At 35.8% G+C, this 15659-nt stretch overlaps 1 long non-coding RNA gene across 1 annotated transcript in view; it reads left to right on the top strand.

The window, feature by feature from the left end:
* The window catches only part of LOC129626941 (uncharacterized), a 111907-nt gene that overhangs the window by 48326 nt on the left and 47922 nt on the right, over positions 1-15659 (top strand). The window lies entirely within an intron of this gene.

Genomic DNA, 15659 nt, shown 5'->3' with positions numbered 1-15659 from the left:
ATAAAGCCTTCCTCAGTGATCTATGCAAAAAAAAAAAAAGAGGGAAAAAATGGAATGGGAAAGACTAGAGATCTCTTCAAGAAAATTAGAGATACCAAGGGAACATTTCATGCAAAGAAGGGCTCAATAAAGGACAGAAATGGTATGGAGCTGACAGAAGCAGAAGATATTAAGAAGAGGTGGCAAGAACAGAAGAACTATACAGAAAAGATCTTCATGACACAGATAATCACAATGGTATGATCACTCACCTAAAATCAGACATCCTGGAATGCAAAGTCAAGTGGGCCTTAGGAAGCATCACTACAAGCAAAGCTAGTGGAGATGATAGAATTCCAGTTGAGCTATTTCAAATCCTAAAAGATGATGCTGTGAAAGTTTTGTATCAATATGCCAGCGAATTTGGAAAACTCAGCAGTGGCCACAGGACTGCAAAAGGTCAGTTTTCATTCCAATCCCAAACAAAGGCAATGCTAAAGAATGCTCAAACTACTGCACAATTGTACTCATCTCACACTCTATCAAAGTAATGCTCAAAATTCTCCAAGCCAAGCTTCAACAATATGTGAAATGAGAACTCCCAGATGTTAAACCTGGATTTAGAAACAGCAGAGGAACCAGAGATCAAATTGCCAACATCCATTGGATCATCGAAAAAGCCTAAGAGTTCCAGAAAAACATGTATTTCTGCTTTATTGACTATGCCAAAGCCTTTGACTGTGTGGATCACAAAAAATTGTGGAAAATTCTTCAAGTGATGGGAATACCAGACTACCTGACCTGCCTCTTAAGAAATCTATACACAGGTCAGGAAGCAATGGTTACAACTGGACATGGAACAACAGACTGGTTCCAAATAGAAAAAGGAGTATGTCAAGGCTGTATATTGTCACACTGCTTATTTAACTTATATGCAGAGCACATCATGAGAAATGCTGGGCTCGATGAAGCACAAGGTGGAATCAAGTTTTCTGGGAGAAATATCAATAACCTCAAATATGCAGATGACACCACCCTTTATGGCAAAAGGAAGTACTAAAGAGCTTCTTGATGAAAGTGAAAGAGGATAGTGAAAAAGTTGGCTTAAAACTCAACATTCAAAAAACGAAGATCATGGCATCTGGTCCCATCACTTCATTGCAAATAGATGGAGAAACAGTGGAAACAGTGGCAGACTTTATTTTTGATGGGTCCAAAATCACTATAGAATGTGATTGCAGCCATCAAATTAAAAGACTCTTACTCCTTGGAAGAAAGGCTATGACCAACCTAGACAGTACATTAAAAAGCAGAGATATTACTTGCCAACAAAGGTCCATCTAGTCAAGGCTATGGTTTTCCCAGTAATCATGTATGGATGTGAGAGTTGGATTATAAAGAAGACTGAGTGCTGAAGAATTGCAGCTTTTGAATTGTGGTGTTGGAGAAGACTCTTGAGAGTCCCTTTGACTGCAAGGAGATCTAACCAGTCTATCCTAAAGGACGTCAGTCCTGAATATGCATTGGAAGGACTGATGTTGAAGCTAAAACTCCAATACTTTGGCCACCTGATGCAAAGAACTGACTCATTTGAAAAAATCCTGATGCTGGGAATGATTGAAGGCTGGAGGAGAAGGGAACGACAGGATGAGATGGTTGAATGATGTCACTGTCTCAATGTACATGAGTTTGAGTAAACTCCAGGAGTTGGTGATGGGCAATGAAGCCTGGCGTGCTGCAATTCATGGGATTGGACACGAATGAATGACTGAACTGAACTGAACTGAACAAGGTAAGGCTGGCCTTATAAATAGTTTGGAAATATTACCTCTCTTTGAATTTTTGAAAGACTTTAAGAAGTTTATGTCACCTCACAGTTATTGGGATATGTATTAACAAAAGAACTATATGTGCTGGTAAGCATGTGCTATTAATGGGAATATAAACTTGTACAGTCATTATAATAAAATAGTATGGAGCATCCTCAAAAAATTGAAAGTGAAATTACTATGTGATCCCGCAATATCACTTCTAGATATGTATCCAAGTTTATTGAAATCAGAATCTGAGAATATATTTGTATTCTCATGTTCATTATAGTATTGTTTATAATAGCCAAGATATGAAAACTTAAATGCTGTTAACAGATGAAAGGATAAATAAATTGTGGTATACACATGCAATATGTTGTGCTTAGTAGCTCAGTCATGTGTGACTCTCTGCAACTCCATGGAATGCAGCCCACCTCTGTCCTTGGGGATTCTCCAGGCAAAAATAATGCAGTGGGTTTCCATGACCTCCTCCAGGGGATCTTACCAGCCCAGAGATCGAACCCAGGTCTCCCACACTGCAGGAAGATTCTTTACCATCTGAGACACCAGGGAAGTCCAACATACAATGAAATAGTATTAAATCTTAAAAATGGAAATACTACCATGTGAAAAACATGGATGAACATGGAGGACATTTTTCTTGGTGAACTAAATCAGGTACAAAGAAAAAGTACAGCATGATTTCACTTATATGGTGTTTCTAATACAATCAGACATAGAAACAAAAATTAGAATGATGGTTGCAGGGGTTTGGGGGAGGGGGAAATTCAGAGTTGCTGTTGAATTGATAGAAAGTTTCATTTATACAAGATGAATAAGTTTGAGAGATCTACTGTACAACATTGTTCTTAATAGTACTCTATTGTACAATTAAAAATTTATGGAGTACATTTCACATTAAGTGTTCCTTACTGCATTAAAATAAAAAGTGGCTGAGGAAGTTTCAGAATCAAGTTTCTTGGGGTCTAAATTTAAGGCTCTCCTTGAATTGACTGTTAAATAATTCATTATATATTGCTTTTAAGTGTATGTACTTAAATTATAACCTGAAATATTGATGGCTGATTTAATCATACATCTCAGATAACATCACATTATCATATTGCCTTTTTAAAAACTTTTTATTTTGTATTGAGGTATAGCTGATTAACAAACAATGTTGTGATAATTTCAGGTTAACAGTGAAGAGACTCAGCCATATATATATATGTGTATTTACACACACACACACACACACACACACACATATATCCATTCTCCCCCAAACTCTCATCCAGGCTGCCACATAACATTGAGCAGAGTTCCATATGCTATAAAGTAGGTCCTTATTGGTTATCCATTTTAAATATAGCTCTGTGTACATGTCCATCCCTAATTAACTTTCTCCCAGTAATAATAAGTTCATTCTCTAAGTCTGTGAGTCTCTTTCTGTTTTGTAAGTAAGCTCATTTGTATCATTTCTTTTTAGATTCCATATATAAGGGATGTTATACAATATTTCTCCTTCTCTGTCTGACTTACTTCACTCAGTATGACAGTCTCTAAGTCCACTCATGTTGCTGCAAGTAGCATTATTTAATTCCTTTTAAAATTGCATTATATACACACAGACAGAAAGTGAAGAGAAACTAAAAAGCCTCTTGATGACAGTGAAAGAGGAGAATGAAAAAGTTGGCCTAAAGCTCAACATTCAGAAAACTAAGATCATGACATCTGGTCTCATCACCTCATGGGAAATAGATGGGGAAACAGTGGCAACAGTGGCAGACTTTATTTTTGGGGGCTCTAGAATCACTGCAGGGGTGACTGCAGCCATGAAATTAAAACACGCTTATTCCTTGGAAGGAAAGTTATGACCAACCTAGATAGCATATTCAAAAGCAGAGACATTACTTTGTCAACAAAGGTCCATCTAGTCCAGACTATGGTTTTTCCAGTGGTCATGTATGGATGTGAGAGTTGGACTGTGAAGAAAGCTGAGCACCGAAGAATTGATGCTTTTGAACTGTGGTGTTGGAGAAGACTCTTGAGAGTCCCTTGGCCTGCAAGGAGATCCAACCAGTCCATTCTAAAGGAGATCAGTCCTGGGTGTTCTTTGGAAGTACTGGTGCTAAAGCTGAAACTCCAATACTTTGGCCACCTCATGTGAAGTGTTGACTCATTGGAAAAGACCCTGATGCTGGAAGGGATTGGGGGCAGGAGGAGAAGGGGACGACAGAGGATGAGATGGCTGGATGGCATCACCGACTCGATGGACATGAGTTTAAGTGAACTCCGGGAGTTGGTGATGGACAGGGAGGCCTGGCGTGCTGCAATTCATGGGGTCTCAAAGAGTCGAACATGACTGAGTGACTGAACTGAACCGAACTAATATACACACACACACACACACACACACACACACACATATATATATATATACACACACATACCATATCTTCTTAATCCATTCCTCTGTTGATGGAAATTTAGGTTGTTTCCACATCTTGGCTACTGTAAACAGTTTTGCAATGAACACTGGAGTGCATGCATCCTTTCAGATCATGATTTTCTTTGGATATATGTCCAGGAGTGGGATTGCAGGATCATGGTCGTGGTGGTTTTGTCACTGTCGGGTACGAAATATTGCAATCCCATGCACCCCACCAGGCGCCTCTGTCCATGGGATTTTGCAGGCATTAATAGTGGAGTGGGTTGCATTTCCTTCTCCAGGGGATCTTCAATGACCCAGGGATGGAACCTGGGTCTCCTACATTGCAGGTGAATTCTTTACTGACTGAGCCACCAGGGGAACCACTGCAGGGTCATATGGTAGCTCTATTTTTATATTTTTAAGGAACCTCCATACTGTGCTCCATAGTGGCTGTACCCATTTACACTTCCACCAACAGTGTAGGAAGGTTGCCTTCTCTTCACACCCTCTCCAGGATTTATTGTTTGTGGATTTTTGATGATAAACATCCTGGTTGGAGTAAGGTGACATCTCATTCTAGTTTTGATTTGCATTTCTCTAATACTTAGTGATGTTGAACATCTTTTCATGTGCCACTTGGTCATCAGTATATCTTCTTTGGAGAAATGTTTATTTAGGTCTTCTGCCCATTTTTTGACTGGGTTGTTCATTTTGATGCTGTTAATGGCTTATGAGCTGTTTGTTAATTTTGGAGTCCAATCCCTTGTCAGTCACATCATTTGCAATATTGCCTTTTAAAATGTTAACTTTTGGGTGGGTTTCATTGTATTTTATCCACATACTTGACTTTCATTCCCCACTTTCCTCCACGGGCAACCACTCAAACTGTGTTTCTATCTTTTGTATGTCTTCTGGAGAAATATTTTTTCTGCATATTTTTATTTTACATCAGTAATGATTTCTCATATATTTCCAACATTATTTTCCTTTTTCCAAAAATTTATATGCTGTTAAGATTTATCCTTATTTCTGTGTTCAAATATAATGTACTATTTTCAAATGAAGAATTGTTCACATGCTTTATATCATTACATATTCTCTTAGCAGTGTGCACTCATGTTTTCTACAATTTTCCAACCCCACAAAAAATATGCTACACTGAATATCCTTTTAAACATTCACTATGGATGAGTTTGAGACTTTTGGAAGGTTATATATCTCAAAACATAATTGCTAGTCATAGGTTATACATATACTATGGACCCTAAAAATGGTTCAATTATTTTACAAAAGGGTTATATTAGTCTCTACTCTCAGAAGCAGGACAAAAATGTTGCTGTAGACTTCCACCAATTTCCGGCCTGGATAAGTATTTCCTTATATATAAGCATATCCATACAACTCAAGCTTAGAATATAATTTCCATGTGAATAAGAGAAGATCATGATATAGTTTACAGTTTATAGTAAATATACACAAATATGCCTAAAGTACAATAAAAAATACTGAAATTAGATTTAGAATATTACTTTCTCTCTCTGGCTTCTTTCTTTTCCTTTTTACTCTTATTTATTAAAAAAATCTCTTTGGTTTCTAATCAAGAGAGGGACTAGAATTGTCCCTGATAGATAAATTAGATCAAACTCTCAGCTACATTAGTAATTGGCAAGTGACCAATTATCCTCTTCCCTAGTGCCTCCAAAACAGGGCTTCTGGACAAGTGTGTTGGAGATAATTATTTTAATGTGAAATAGATTTTCGAACTCAGGACCTCACACCTTTCATAGAAGATGACATGTCAACTTCATCAAAATATTTCCTTAAAAATCTTCATAGGCAAGAAGCAGGAAAAGAGAAATTCGTTGGATTTTACCTTCCCCTAACTCTGTACTACACGTATACATCATGCATACTTGATGTAGACAGCATATGGGGGAGCAGAAAAAAGATTATCCTGAGGCCATATAAGTGAGATTGCAAGACAGTATGACATTCCTTAATGCTTCCTTAAATAATTAATTAGATATTAATTTAGGCTCAATTTTGAGCCAGAAATGCTAGTCTGGATTCTAGACATTCAGCAGGGAATAAAAGAAGCAATATTTCTAGCTTCAAAATAAAGATATGAAATATACATACATATATATATATATATATACACACACACATATACACACAGTAGAATATTACTCAGCCATAAAAATTAAATCTTGCCATTTGCAGCAGCACGGATGGACCTAGAGGGTATTAAGTGAAATAAGTCAGACATAGAAAGACAAATTCTGTTTTGATTTCACTTATATGTGGAATCTGAAAAATAAAACAAGTGAATGAACATAACAAAACAGGAGCAGGGTTGTAGATATAGGAAACAAATAGTTGTTTCTGAGGGGATGGTGAGGAGGAAATAGGTGAAGAATATTAACAGACATAAACCTCCTGTTGCAGAAAAAGTGAGTCACAGTTATGATATGTACAGTGTGGAGAATATGGTTAATAATTGTGTAATATCTTTGAATGGTGTCTTCATAATTAATTAGATTTAAATCATGATGATCATTTTGAAATGCATAGAAATATCCAGTTACTATGTTGTGTAATGGGAGCTAACATGTTAGGTCAGTTATATTTCAAAAATGAAGAAGCACACAAACTCATAAAGAGATCAGATTTGTGGTTACAAGAGGTCAGGAATGGGAGAGGGAAATGGGATGAAAGCAGTCCTAATGTACAAACTTCCAATTATAAGTACTGCTGCGGATGCTATTGCTAAGTCACTTCAATCGTGTCCGACTCTGTGCTACTCCATAGACGGCAGCCCACTAGTCTCCTCTGTCCCTGGGATTCTCCAGGCAAGAATACTGGAGTGGGTTGCCATTTCCTTCTCCAATGCATGAAAGTGAAAAGTGAAAGTAAAGTCGCTCAGTCGTGCCCGACTCTTAGCGACCCCATGGACTGCAGCCTACCAGGCTCCTCCGTCCATGGGATTCTCCAGGCAAAAGTACAGGAGTGGGTTGCCATCGCCTTCTCTGTAAAAGTACTAGGGATGTAGTATACAACATGACACACATAATTATTGTGGCTGTACATTATGTGTGAAATTTTTAAAGTGAAGGCTAAGAGTTCTCATCACAAAGAAAATAATTTTTCTTTTTTAAAAATTTTTTCAGTTATATATGTTTATGATGGATGTTTACTAAACTTATTGTTTTAAACAATTATTTTATAATGTATGTAAGTCAAATCATTAACTCGACACCTTAAAAACGTGTACAGTGTCAGTTACATCTTAAAACTAGAAGAAATAAAAAATTCTACCTTCAAAAGCATATTTGCTAGGACTATATAGATGATAAATACGTGTGTGTATATAGCTAGCTAGCTATAAAGTTATAGTTTACATAAACATGCATACACACAAAGATATTATATGTACATTTATGTGCTGGGCTTTGCTACTCAGTTGTGTCCAACTTTTTGCAACCCCATGGACTGTATAGCCTGCAGACTCCTCTGTCCATGGGGATTCTCTGGGCAAGAACACTGGAATGGGTTTCCATGCCCTCCTCCAGGGTATCTTCCCAAGCCAGGGATTGAACCCAGGTCTCCTATATTGGAGGTGCATTGTTTACCATCTGAGCCACCAGGGAAGTGGTGGCTCAGTGGTAAAGAAACCACTTGCCAATGCAGGAGATGCATGAGATGCAGGTTTGATCATTAGGTAGGGAAGATCCCCTGGAGAAGGAAATGGCAACCCATCCCAGTATTCTTGCCTGGGAAATCTCAAGGACAGAGGAGCCTGACGGGCTACAATTGGTGGGGTTGCAAAAGAGTAAGACATGACTTAGCAACTAAACAACAAACAACACAAATATTATACTTAAGTAGGTATATCCATCTCTTTTAAAGAGATGTTTCTATCTATATATCAATAGAGATGTTTATATAGATTTGTATTTACACAGATACATATATCTCTTTTTAAGACAGGCATATATATATGTATCTGTTTATATATGTATATATAAATTTACATATACAGATGTATATACACTGTAAATATACACACATAGATATATTGCATATGATTTAATGCCAATTAGTAATAAATATTACTGTTAAAAATAAGGCTAAGAAGATAAGATGCATGGGGTGAAATGAATCTGATCTTAGATTTGATTGTGCAGAGATGAAATCTGAGCAAAGTCTCAAAGAGAGGAAGTGATCCATGCTGAATCTGGATTTGGAATATTCCAGGAAAAGGAGACAGTAAAGGCAAACTCCTTAAAGAAGTGTGATTATGTAAAATGTTCTACATAAACAGTGAGACCAGTGTTACTGGAGTACAAGGAGAATAGAAAGTCATGCCATTCTAAAGAGTTTGATTTTACTTTGTACATTTAAGGAGGCCACTGCAGGGCTTTGAGAAGATATGATCAGATTTATATTTTATAAGAATCACTCTATAATATGAAATATAGACTCTAGGTGAGTGAAATAGAATCATGGGGACCCTCAAGAAACTTATAGCTACGGGTGAATTGTGATGTTTGACTTGAACCACTGTGATAGTGATGCAGATGAAAAACATTTAAATCTGGGATGTATTGGGAAGGCAGCACTGATGTGATTTCCTGATATACTGCAATGATGTAAAAGAGCACAGAGAACTCAAGGATGAATGAAGGCTCTTGGACAGAATAACTATAAGAATGGAGTATAATTTCCTGATATGAAAACACCAATTGAGATGAGGATTTAGGGAAGGAAATCATTAGTTTGATTTTTTTTTCTTTTATGCTGCTTTTGAGAAACCTATTATGCATCCAAGTTAAATATTTTATTACAGGCAGTCAGCTATATACTGTTTAAATATGAGTCTGGAGATACTAATTTGAAAATTATTAGGAAGTAACTTTTTAAAATTGTAGAGTAGATGAGATCACCTAAAGAGAGAGTATGGCAATGTAGATTAAAGAAGAGCTCCAAGGATGGAGACTTAACACCAAAATCTGAAGGATGTAGAGTTTAAGAAGCTTCACCAAAGACATGGAGGCCCTACAGTGCAACAGGGGAAAACGTAGAAGTGAACGATGTTCCAAAAGCTAAATAAACAAAGTATTTTAAGTAAGGAGTAGAGATCAACTGTGTCAAATGCTGATGATGAGACAAAAAACTAAAACTATACCATTAGATTTGGCAACTAAAGGTTGTTGATCATCTTGGGAATTATGGTTTCAGCGAAGTGGTGGTGATGAAAGCTTGAAGCATCGCAGTGGGAAATGGGAAAGTGGTGATGGAATATAGGTATTTCTTTCTAGGAATTGTGCTCTGTAATGAGCATAGAAATGGAGTGGTAGTGGGATTTGGTATGTACAGAAGTTTTGTTTATTGTTGTTCTTTCTATGAAGAGAAAAATTATTTCCTCACATCTGTTTGAGAATGATCCAGTTAGAAAAATCTGATGAAATAGAGGAAAAATAGGGAAAAAATGTTGAAATTATTTCAATCTATGCATTAGAGAGAAAAGTAATTAAATTCATTCAGTTCAGTTCAGTTGTTCAGTCATGTCCGACTCTTTGCAACCCCATGAATCACAGCACGCCAGGCCTCCCTGTCCATCATCAACTCCCGGAGTCTACCCAAACTCATGTCGATCGAGTCGGTGATGCCATCCAGCCATCTCATCCTCTGTCATCCCCTTCTCCTCCTGCCCCCAGTCCCTCCCAGCATCAGAGTCTTTTCCAATGAGTCAACTCTTCGCATGAGGTGGCCAAAGTACTGGAGTTTCAGCTTTCGCATCATTCCTTCCAAAGAAATCCCAGGGCTGATCTCCTTCAGGATGGACTGGTTGGATCTCCTTGCAGTTCAACGGACTCTCAAGAGTCTTCTCCAACACCACAGTTCAAAAGCATCAATTCTTTGGTGCTCAGCTTTCTTCACAGTCCAACTCTCGCAATAGGCCCCCAATTTTCACACTTTTCCTATTTCACATGCTTTTGTTTTTTAATTCCTTGTCCTAGAATCACAGATAATTTTTCTCTGCCCCTTGAAATCATGTTTGGCCATGTGACTTGGTTTGATCTGTAGCATGAAACAAAAGTGACAAGATGACTGGCTAGCTTCAAAAAGAGTTGTTTCTACTTGCTCTCCTGAACTCCTATTACCCAAAGAAGAAGGCCCAAGGGGAGCCCATGGAGAGTCAAACCAAGTGGGACAGATCTGAGCCCAAACAGCAGCCAAGAACCAAGTCCCAGTGGATTTGTTTCTAGTCAACTCTTGAACAGCCAAACTACAACACAGTTGTAGATTCATGGATTAAAATAATAAAACTATCTTTAGTCACTGAATTTCAGTTATTTTATTCCAGGAAAAAAGCTGACTGATACAGGATCTGTCATTAAGTAGAAGTAGAGAGATTAGCCTTCTGAAGAAACACAAAGTTTGCCCATTGCAACAGAAAGGATGATAGATCTTATGAGATTTGGTTGCTGAAGGTGGTTTGGTAAGTTAGTTGACAGGAGCATGTAAAAGTTGTCTTCTGATGGCTTCTATTTTCTGGTGAAATGAAAAGCAAGGTGAGGGAGAAAAGTGCCACTTAAAGAAAGTGGAAAGCATAAAATATTCATATGAAATGGGAAAATGAATTTGTTAATTTTTAATTGAAATATATTTGACATTTAACACTGTAAATTTATGATATACAGCATGTTAATTTGATACAGTACTATTTTAATATGATTAGAATATATGTTTATATGTAGATTACTATCACCATTGTAGTCATGACTAGCACCTCCATGTCACATGATTATAAATTTTTTTCTTATGGTTGAAATAAATAAGATCCAGTCACTTAGCAAGTTTGTTTATAATACAATGTTACTGTCTATATTCACTATGCTGTACATTTGAACTTTAGGACTTATTTACTAATTGTTGTAAATGTGTGCCCTTAAAAAACATCTCTATCTCCTACCTGCTAGCCTCTGGGAACCACCATTTTATGCCCTGTTTTATGAGTTTGGCATTTTTAGATTCTATAGTATTTATATATAAATAATATCACACAGTATTTGTCTTTGTTTACTTGATTTACTTCACTTAGCTCCTTCCATGTTTGAATGGTAGGGTGTCCTTTCTCATGGCTAAATTACACACACACACACACATATACATATAAAAAATATAAAATCTCATATCTTCTTCATCCATTCATCCATTGGTGGACATTTAGGTTGTTTCCATATCTTGGCTATAATGAATAGTACTGCAATGAACACAAGAGTGTGTGTGTGTCTGTTAGATATTCTGTTATTTCCTTTGTTTATATACCCAGGAGTGGAATTGCTGGATCATATGGCAGATCTATTTTTAATTTTTTGAAGAAACTCCATATTGTTTTCCATAGTGACTGAAACAATTTATATTTCTACCAACATTGTACAAGTTTTCATTTTCCTCAATATCCTTGCCAACACTTGTTATCTCATTTTCTTGATGATATTTGGTTTTGATGGACAATTTACTGATTATAAGTGATGCTGAGTATAATTTCATGTACAGGTTGGCCATTTGGATATCTTCTTTGGAAAAGTGTTTACTTAGTTCCTCTGCCTTTTTTAATCAAATTGTTGATGCCGTTGTTATTGAGTTGTATGAATTCTTTATTTTGGATATTAATCTCTTATCTGATACCTGCTTTGCAAATTTTCCCATTTGTAAGTTGAGTTTTCATTTCTTTCATTTGCTGAGCAGAAGTTTTTAAGTTTTATGTGGTCCCTCTTGATGATTTTTGTTTTTGTTGCTTGCTCTTTTGATATCTATATCTGAAAAATTATTGCTAAGACCAGTGATGATGAGATTCTTCCCTATATTTTCTTCAAAGATGGTATCCAGTCCTTGTCTCTCTATGATAGATTTAATGTTAATTTTTGTAAGTAGTATAAGGAAGTGGTCCAATTTCATTTATCTGCTTGTGTTTATCCAGGTTCCCCAGCAACATTTGTTCAAGCAACTGTCCTTTTCCCAGTGAATATTCTTGACTCCTTTGTTAAATATTAGTTGACTGTGTATGCCAGGATTTAACTCTAAGCTCTCTATGCTGTTCCATTGGTTTTTGTGTCTGTTTTTATGCCAGTATAATATCATTTTAATTACTATAACTTTATAGTGTAGTTTGAAATCAGGAAGCACAATGCTTCCAGAGTCTTTCTTGCTTTGGCTATTTGAGGTCTTTTGTGTTTCCACACAAATTTTAGAATTTTTTTTCTATTTCTGTGAAGAATGCCATTGGCATTTCGATAGGGATTGAGTTGAATCTGTAGATGCCTTTGGGTAGCATGCACATTTTGACAATATCCTTATGATCCACAAGCATGGGGTGCCTTTTAATTTGTTTATGTCTTCTTTGATTTCTTTCACAAAGTGTTATAGTTTTCATTGTGCAGATCTTTTACTTCCTTTTTTAAATTTATTCATAGGTATTAATACTTCTAATATCAAAGACAAGACAATAACCACTCTCACTACTCTCAATCAGTATAATACTGGAAGTTCTAGCTAGAGTCAATAGGCAAGACAGCAAAAGAAAAGGCATCAACATGGGAAAAGAAGAATTAGAGTTGTCATTATTTGCAGACAGCATGGTTTTCCATATTAAAAATCCTAAACACTGAGCCAAAAAACTGTGGGACTAATTACCAAATTCAGTGAATGATGTCACTAGGAAAAAGTAAGTAAAGTTGCAGAGTATAAAATGAACATACAAAAGTTAGTTGCATTTCTGCAATGTGTGTGCCTATGTGTATACATTTTTGCAAATTATATATACTAAAAATGAAACACCTGAAAAAGAGGCAAAGAAAACTACCTCATTCACAATAAAATCAAAAACAACAAAATGTCTTGGAGGAGTGAATTGTCTAGAAAACTATACTTGTGTTTCCAAGAAATGCTGAGGGTACATTTGGAGGTTTTGGTCATGAATTTAAAGTAAGTGTGGTTATGTTTTTTCCCCCTTCATTTATCTTCAGCTACTCTGACGTAGTGTAGGAATGCTGACATCAGGTTTTCTGAGTCAGTACTTTATAGGGGGAGAAAAAACAGATGACTTGAGGGACTATGCAAGAAAAATTTATGACAACCCATGAAGTTAAAGCCAAAGTAATTAGGATATTGAGGATATGAGAATGATGATGGACAGTAGCAAAGGATATTGTGAATACATTGGGGTCAAAATATAGTTGGCTTCAAAGTATTAAAGAAAACAAAACAAACACTCAAATATAGGAAGTGCTAATCAGAGTGCAGGTTTAAAATATGAAAATTTGGAGAGGCCATTGTTACTGCTAGTGACAAGGTATGGGATATGACCAAGGGGACTGAAACCAGAGGTTAGAGAACAAGGTATTAGATATAAAAAGGAAGCAAGAATTGATTAATTATTAGGGAAAGAGAGAATGAGAATGTAGCAGTGAGTCAGATCATATAGCTCTTTAATGAATGGGAAAAAGTGATCAGGTTTATAAGTAACTGTGACAAAGAGAGATAGCTGATCATATTAAATGAGAGCTGTGTTTCTATGAAGTTGAAGTTTAGAGGCAGAGGAAAGGCTAATGATCTGGCAGTGGCTATGAGGAAACATATCTCAACATTCTTTAAAGCCCCAGTAGTACATAGGTCTTGAGAGAATAACAACCATCATTGTAGATGCTGCAATAGAAGAGATATTGAGACAGATAGAGATAGACAGATTTTACATAGTATTAGAAGCTGAAGGAAAATTTCAGAACAGTAAACTTAAAATTTTGCTGATGACAAAAATATTTTTGTAGGGAAGAATAAGTTTTAGAGGAATAAGGGTGGGGTCATGGACGGATAGGAGAGTTGATCAAGTGAGGGGCTATTCAGAGCTGAGTGGAAATAAGATTTCATGTGAGGGGAGCATGGAGCTTCCTCTGGAGACAAAAATATAGGGATATAGGCATAATGGATTAGTCCTGAGTATAATTTTTAGTCTCTTGCCAGTACAGGGAGTTGTTGCTCAATAGACTTCAGGCTCTCGCCAGTGTGGTAAAACCTTGGCTCTTGGAGAGGAGAAAGAGATGACAGAGGGACAGAAATAGTCATTGCAACAAAAGTTATTCCTTTCTTGGAAAGGGAAAAAGAAGTCCTCTTTTAATATAACTTGATAATAAGGCAATAAGATTTCTACCCCAGTAATAAATAGCTGAAATTTTACTGTTCTTAAAAAAAGGCAGTATTCAGATGTAATTCAAAATAGAATCTTTCAGAATAAAGTGCAAGTTAACATTTTTGCACTGCTAATACACATGTTCACAATGACAGGTCTGGCTCTCTTAAATACTTTTTTACTAGATTAAGTGTTGATAAGTTATTGTTGCTATTTAAAAAATAACTTACATTAACATGAATATTTAAATTAGTTAACTATGTACTTTATAATTAGTCTTATTTCATGTCCATTTGTAAACTGCCCATTGTACTATTTAATAAAAAACAATAATAATGTGCATTGCTGGAGGAGAAATTATTTCCTTTTGAAAGTAGTTATCTGTTTAAGACTATTCAGAGGGTATTTAATTACTATTTATAATACTTTGACTATAACACAGGAAAAGTATATGTGTATGTATGTGTGTGTGTGTGTGTGTGTGTGTATATATATATATATATATATATATATATATATCAGAATACCAGGCGATATATTTTCAAAATTGGAAAAATTCATTATAGAAAAAAATTTGCTATTCTGATATACTATGTATATCTTTTATTAAGAATATCTTAGGCAAATAAAGTTCTTCAACAAAATAAATGTCCAATAAGTAGTCTCAACATTTTCAATAGCAATTAACAGAGCTTAAAATGAGATATGCAAATAAGAAATGTTTCTATACTTTTTTTATCTTCTCTCTTCTGAGTGAAAAATTCAAATAATGAACTATAAAAATAAGAAACAAAATAATCATATGTTAGAAGTATCTTCTATTGTAAAAGTCACACTTTGAATACTATCCCTTCATTAAGGACAGAACCTCTGAGATTTCACTTTGCCATACCTGAATTTATTTCCTTTTAACATACTAACTAGAAAGTCAATCTTTAATCTACATTTACAGTACTCCAACATAGAGGCAAGTATCCCCAGTACTAAGGAGGTAAATGGAATGGCAAAATCCTGACACATATGCCTGAATAAGTTTGAATTATGTCTTAGGTTGGTAGTCATTAAATATTTGCAAAGTGAAGTACTTGTAGAATTAAAATTTCCTTAGTCAAATGTAATAGTCAAATATTCGAAGAAATGTTTGAATGGTCAGCAGTTGAGTGATATCACTAAGAGAAACAGTAGTTTGAGGATGAGATCTTGTTTCAATTTCTGGTTATTTTATTTTTAAATCAACATC

This window comes from Bubalus kerabau, chromosome 14, assembly GCF_029407905.1.
Source record: "Bubalus kerabau isolate K-KA32 ecotype Philippines breed swamp buffalo chromosome 14, PCC_UOA_SB_1v2, whole genome shotgun sequence".
NCBI lineage: Eukaryota > Metazoa > Chordata > Mammalia > Artiodactyla > Bovidae > Bubalus > Bubalus kerabau.
Note: the sequence above shows the minus strand (reverse complement) of the source record. Positions and strands in the feature narration are given on the sequence as shown.